A 6,425-nucleotide genomic window follows, 5' to 3' on the forward strand; every position below is an offset into this window, starting at 1 on the left:
AATTTCTTTTAAAAATGCATTATTTTCATCTGTGAGATGAACAATAGTGCTTGCCTCAAATCATATTCAATTTCTAAAAGGAACTCCACGGACAATAGGAAATCTCTTCTGGGATTATTTTTTTATTCGAATCCTCAACATCCTAGTTTCTTCTTCTGGAATGTGCTATATCACTGTACCATGAAGCCAGGGCCAGGTCAGGCTCAGCCTGGCTTTTTTCCCTCTGCAGAACTCCACAGTCTCCCTCATGTGACATTATCAGTAGCTTGCTACAGCTGACCCACATACTTAATTTATTTTTCTGGAGACTTTTTCTGGAACAACAACAACAAAAAATGTTCTGGGATGTCTTCCACAAGAAATGAAAAGGAAGTGTTGTCAGTGTAGGAGAATGGCAAGGCAGATCATTGCTCCCCGCTCACCACAACTCTGCTGCACGGGGTCTGTGTTTTACTGCCTTTGCCTTCACTTTGGTCCTAAGACTAGAAAGTGAAGCTGAATAGAAGTTTAGGAAGCCAGGTAATAAGTGGGGTATATATAATGACTCAAAGTCATCTTGCCTTCTCATTGCAATGAGATTTTGGACAAGTTACTTAAATTCTCTGAGCCTTGGTTTCCTTTCACCAGTTAATGGGAATAACACCTATGCCATAAAACAGTGACAAGAACGGAATAAGATTACATAGGTAAAGAACAGGCATTTCTGAAATAAGTGCAGGAACCACAAACCACTCATTCTGCAAACTTGCACACTAGAAGTAAGACGATTTATAGGAAAAACAGAGTTGGGGCAGGTTGCTCAAAATCTACGCAACTTTGTAACCAAAGCACTGACAATAACAATACCCATCCTAATAAAATACTATCACAGTTAAACTTCTCCTAAAAAAAAGAAATACTAAGTAAATATAAGACTTGCCTTTAAGAAAAGTTGATGGCTGCTTGATGAAAGAGGGTTTGAGTAAGGGTAGATGCTGCCAAGTTATGGAGATGAGGGCAAAATGCACCAAGATCCAGGAGAACTCCCAGTGAGCACTTCCAAGATAGAGCCAAGAGGAAGAAAGTGGGAGTGAATGGGCACTGTGTTCTGTGCTAGATACTTCATGGCTTCCCCGTGTTTTTTTAAAACTTAATAAATAGTGTGCATTGAACTGTTAAAATATTAAACATGTGTGCACTGAGCTGCAAAATATTCACATGATGGGGACAAACTACTTATGAATCAAAGTAATCTTGATTGTATTGACATCTCCCTATTTACCATTCATGTATGAATAATTTGCATTATATGCATAGACACTGGAGAAGAACCAACTGTACTTAATAGAGTGGCTGCCTCATAGTAAATGCTCTTTAAATGATGTGAAGTCATCATCAACATCATTATCATCATACTGATTATCAAAACCATCATATGATGATGTATGTAATTTTCCCGATCAGGCATTCAGAATAGAGAAGAAAGTTCATACACAGAGCCAGCATATAGGACCATAAGGAAAAAACCATCCTAAAGCAAGATTCTCATCTGAGCCAGAGACTTAGTGTATGTTCCTGCTAACATATAAACTGGTTCTAGGGTGTTGGCAGTTTTGAGTTCCAGCTGAAAGTGACAAGTGAGAGTAGAGCCAGATGACTTAGGGGATAGTCATACCGAGATTTGGAATTTCCCGCTTAATCTACTTATGGCAAAATAGTATGGATGGGCTTATTTAGTGTCCCAGATAGAGGACAGAATGAGGTTCTCTGATTTTGTTTTATAACTTGTCTACTGAAATGAAATTGTGAGTAAGGAAAAAAACCGAGGTCTATTCCCTCTGTCTCTACACCACTTCAGATTAACATTAGCCAAAAAGGTCATGGAAAAATAGAGAGCTCATGTATTACCATAAGAACCATCTAATGTTTCCTTGCTTTTTGTAACAGCTTCTGTCCTGCTTGTTTGACAGAAATTTGTGGGAGGAGTCAATAATGATTTTAAGAATTAAAAAACAATTACTTCATATAGAACCTAATGCATCTATATGGAATCTAAAAAAAAAAAAATGGTACTGATGAACTTAGTTGCAGGGCAGGAATAAAGAGGTAGACATAGAGAATGGACTTGAGGACATGGATGGGGAAGGAGGGCGAAGCTGGGGCGAAGTGAGAGTAGCATCGACATATACACACTACCAAATGTAAAATAGTTGGCTAGTGGGAAGCAGAAGTATAACACAGGGAGATGGACTCAGTGCTTTGCGATGACCTAGAGGGGTGGGATAGGGAGGATTGGAGGCAGGTACAAGAGGGAGGGGATATGGGGACATGTGTATGCATATGGCTGATTCCCTTTGTTGTGCAACAGAAACTAACACAGTATTGTGAAGCAATTATACTTCAATAAAGATCTATTAAAATAAAATATTAATAAGAACTTCAATATCAGAATTCACTAGTGCCACATTAGCTCAGCTCCGCTTTGGCTGACAGAAACACCTTGTCCCAGGCTGCCTTGGAGAGCCACAATGGCCTAATGGGTGAAAGGAAACATAAAGTTGACAAGACAAAACCTAGAATGGTGCTTGTTTTTATGAAACTGTCCATAAATAGTGTAACACAACAGTCTTATGCGTTTAGACATTCAAGAAGCTGGAAATTCCAGAGTTCAGATTCTTATGTTGATTCAGCTATAGAGCACATTTAATATGGCTTATAACATGCCCTAAAAATATAAACCATAATGTGTTATGCTATAGTGTACCATGCAAAGGGAAAAATGGGAAGACCAACTTATGGGTAAAGAGCTCAAATGAACATTGCTATGAAAATCTTTGGAATTCCTTATGCTTGGATAAGGAATGTTCCTAATGCGTGTGCTTCATTACCACATTTTTTTCTGAGTTTAGGTCGAAGGTATATCAAAAGAAAAAGTAATCATTTTGCTAACGTCAAATCTCTAAGTTGTAATTTTTTTGAATTGGGAAGCCTTAAGTCAAAGTTCTTGCGAAAACCCGTAAAATGTTATATTTTGTGCTTGTTCTTAACTACTTTATTTAAATTTTCATGACTTTAGATTGGCTTGATTTTTTCTTTTCCTCCATTGGGAGTACATTCCTGCCAAGCTGGAAGTTTATAACAATCATTTTTGAATGACATAAATGCAAAAAAATCTCAATCGTCTGTCTGAAATAGGAAAAATTGTATTTCTTTCACCATTGTTTTACTGCAGGCTCATGAAGCTATTTTTATAAAACTCTTATTTTTTCATGGGGGGAGAAAGTTCAGTACAAAAATGTTGACTTAAAATCCAAACAAAAATTTTCTAGGGAAGTCTTCAGTAAATGGGTAACTATATTGTAGTCTTAAATTTTATTATTTAAAGTTTTGGGGGTTTCAATTTTCACTCACTTGAGTGATTTGGGCAAGGTGACTAGTCTTTCTGAACTTCCTTTACCAAAGTAAGATTGACTATAGTTTATGTAATAGACTACGGTAACTATTGTTATTTGTTTGCCCAGCAAGATTTCCCAACACCTTTCTTTGGTTAACATTTCCTGCCCTAGGAGTTCTTCCCTGGGATTTCTTGATTTGGAGTCTGAGGAGGAATAGCCCTGCCCCTGAGGTCAGGTGCTTGAGGCATATGAAGGCATGTGTAAGGGTGGGAGGGTAGAGAAGGTAGTCATCTTCCCATGAACAGAAGCCTGTCTGTAGTAGAGGATAAAATTAAGCAGAGACAGAAATGAGCAACATATGGGCGGAGGGTGGGGGGTGGAGCCAGTGAGAACACTATGAGCATGAACAAGGGTAAGACGTTCCTTGCCTTCTTTCCAATACCAGAAGCCCAGCTCCTGTAGGTCCAGATCAATCCCTTTGATCCTATGAAGTACCCCATTATCACAAGCCTCACGAACTACGATATTCCCTTTTATGCTAAAGTTAAATTTATAGTTAGATTCCTGATATCTGCAACCCAAAGAATTATTTTTTTTTCTTTTTTTTTTTAATTTATTTTCGGCTACATTGGGTCTTTGTTGCTGCCCGTGGCCTTTCTCTAGTTGCGGCGAGCGAGGGCTACTCTTCCTTGTGGTACACATGCTTCTCATTGCGGTGGATTCTCTTGTTGCGGAGTATATGGGCTTTAGCCCCACGAGCTTCAGTAGTTGTGGCACGTGGGCTTCAGTAGTTGTGGCGCGCAGGCTCTAGAGCGCAGGCTCAGTAGTTGTGGTGCACGGGCTTAGTTGCTCCGCGGCATGTGGGATCTTCCCAGACCAGGGCTTGAACCCATGTCCCCTGCATTGGCAAGCAGATTCTTTTTTTTTTTTTTTTTACATATTCAGATGTTTATTTTAGCATTATTCACAATGGTAAAACACTGGAAATTTTTTTAAAAAGTTGATTAGGAAGAGAATGGCTGAATGATTTATGACATATTCACACCATAGAATAATATAAAGACATTGACTTAAGGTAAATCATTTGATTTAAAATGATAACTGAGTGAGGAAAGTAAGATAAAGAAAATTGTACATATCACATTTTTTTTTATTTCACACGCACACACTGTATTTTATTTTTACAAGAGATAAATAGGCTGACACCAAGCATTGTAAATGGGTAATGGCAGGCAGATTCTTTTTTTTTAAATTTTTTTAACATCTTTATTGGAGTATAACTGCTTTACAATGGTGTGTTAGTTTCTGCTTTATAACAAAGTGAATCAGTTATACATATACATATGTTCCCATATCTCTTCCCTCTTGAATCTCCCTCCCTCCCACCCTCCCTATCCCACCCCTCTAGGTGGTCACAAACCACCGAGCTGATCTCCCTGTGCTATGCGGCTGCTTCCCACTAGCTATCTATTTTATGTTTGGTAGTGTATATATGTCCATGCCACTCTCTCTAAGAAAAAGAAAAAAAAAAGGTCATGAAGAACCTAGGGGTAAGACGCGAATAAAGACACAGACCTACTAGAGAATGGACTTGAGGATATGGGGAGGGGGAAGGGTAAGCTGTGACAAGGTAAGCTGTGGCAGGCAGATTCTTAACCACTGTGCCACCAGGATAGCTGTTCTTGTTAATTTTATTGCATGGGGGTGTATACAGGGCAGTGCAAACTTTAGCATGCATCAGATCACCTGGAGGACTTGTTATAACACTGCTGGGCCCCATTCTTAGAATTTTCTTTGTTATTCAGTCAGTCTGGAGTGGAGGCCTGAGAATTTGTATTTCTAACAAATTTCCAGGTAATGTTAATGCTGCTGGTCCAGAGACCACATTTTCAGAAACACGGATTAAGGGTTAACACAAGTCTTTATACAACCAGAGCTCTTGAGCAAGGAACAGCTCCTCATTAAGCAATGAACTCCCCATCATCGAAAATATTCAGGAAGCAGCCAGGTGAAGATTCTTCAGGGATGCTCGTAGAAGGGATTTTGCACTGTGTGGAAAATTATACTACACTTCTAGGTTCCCTTCTAATACTAAAATTTTTTGTTTCTTTTAAATTTCTTCTAGGTGGAGGGAAGCAAAAGAACAACAAAACACTCTGTCTGGTTCTTCCAAATAACAGAGCAACACAGGAAAACTGAATGTGTTCCTGCCACAAATTCAGACTTGCTCAGTAAAGCAAGCACCACAGTGCATTTCCATATTGACTTTGGGAAAAATACACTGCCATTGTTTATGAAGTTCTGTAGTCAATCAGCAAACACAAATTTAGCCCATATTCAAGCTTGCTAATAAAGCATATTATTATGTCCTCACTCCCCAAACCCAATGTAGCAACTACAAATTACATACATGGACAACTATATCCAGAGTTTATTTTATAAAATATTAAAAATTCTAACTTGAGGAGGCAATCAATTTTACCAGCTCCAGAAGTTCAATTCTGTTACCATTACTAACAGTTAAATCTAACCATCTACTAGAATTACCATGTGGGGAAAAAAGTCCTTTGTTTCCTCTTTAAATTTTTGAGAAAGAACAAATTGTATGGAGCAAACATGATAGTGAAAATATTATAGTTTTACTGGGTATTATATTTTCATTGTGTTGTGACCACCTCTCAGGATTATTTTTTTAAATTTCTAACACAGGGCATTGTCTGTTTTTGAGTAATATACCCATGGTTACATGCAGCTGGTAGAACAAGAACAGACACACCAATTGTTGGGCAATGTCTATGACGTCCTGTTGTTTAATATGTTGAATATCACCTCTGAGTAATGATTTCTTAGAAATCATTCTTAAAGGCACAAGCCTCAGGAGGAATTCTTTGGTAAAAAAAGTGAGACACAAAATAACACTAGGTTATTTAAGTTGTGTTTGTTTGTTTGTTTGGTTGGTTGTTTTTTAGCCATGGTGCATGGCTTGCAGGATCTCAGTTCCCCAGCCAGGGACTGAACACAGGTCATGGCAGTGAAAGCCCTGAATCCTAA

This window comes from Balaenoptera musculus, chromosome 1, assembly GCF_009873245.2.
Source record: "Balaenoptera musculus isolate JJ_BM4_2016_0621 chromosome 1, mBalMus1.pri.v3, whole genome shotgun sequence".
Classification (NCBI taxonomy): Eukaryota; Metazoa; Chordata; class Mammalia; order Artiodactyla; family Balaenopteridae; genus Balaenoptera; species Balaenoptera musculus.